This window comes from Ailuropoda melanoleuca, chromosome 15 (assembly GCF_002007445.2).
Source record: "Ailuropoda melanoleuca isolate Jingjing chromosome 15, ASM200744v2, whole genome shotgun sequence".
Taxonomy (NCBI): domain Eukaryota; kingdom Metazoa; phylum Chordata; class Mammalia; order Carnivora; family Ursidae; genus Ailuropoda; species Ailuropoda melanoleuca.
The window spans coordinates 79,658,337-79,659,133 of record NC_048232.1 but is presented as its reverse complement, the minus strand read 5'-3'; positions in this window follow the sequence as shown (position 1 = coordinate 79,659,133).

Here is a 797-nt window from a genome sequence, read left to right as displayed (position 1 = left end):
ATGTGGAACTCAGGGGAAGTAGATGCGCTCTTGGTCCTTACAGTCTGGTAGGAGAGAAAAGCTACTGCACATACATCTCCAATTGCACGACGTTGAGAAGCAATAGTGTTGCACAGGCAGCGAGGTGCAGGGAATATGATCTGGTGTCCTGAGCTCTGATCAGCCACTTTCTAGCCGCAGTACTTAACTAAGCTTCAGGTTCGTCATCGACGAAATGGAGATCATGGTATTTACTCTGCCTGTACCAACAGCTTCAAAGGGGTCTGTGAACGCCTTCTGTGAACTGTAAAGCTCTTACAAACATCAGGTGTTATTAAGATGATCAGGAATGCGATGATAATTATTATTAAAGTCGTTCAGAACTGGGGGAGAGCCCTGTAGTGGTGGCTTCATTCCTGGACCTTACAAGCCTAAGTCCCCTTTCTTCTGCGGGAAGGGGAGCAGGCACGGAGCCCTCTTCAATAGAGCGCCTCCCTCCTCGCCCGGAACCAACGCGGCCACTGGGCGAACTCGGGTCACAGCTTCGCACCACTAGCCCAGCCCGGCCCTTGGGTCTCTCAAGCTCCGCCCGCCCTGGGCTGTGGCCCCGCCCTTAAAGCGCAGACTCCGCCTCCTCCGAGAGGGCCGGCACTCCAGCGGCGCGGCGACTCCAGGACAAGCCCTCGCCCGGGCCGGAGATTCCCGAACTCCCCCGATCTCTTCCCGGCCTCCCTCGGACGCCCGGAGCGGAGGCGGCGGAGATTGCCGAGGGGCGCTGGCCCCGCCCCCACCGCCCCCGCCCCGCCACAGCCTCCCGC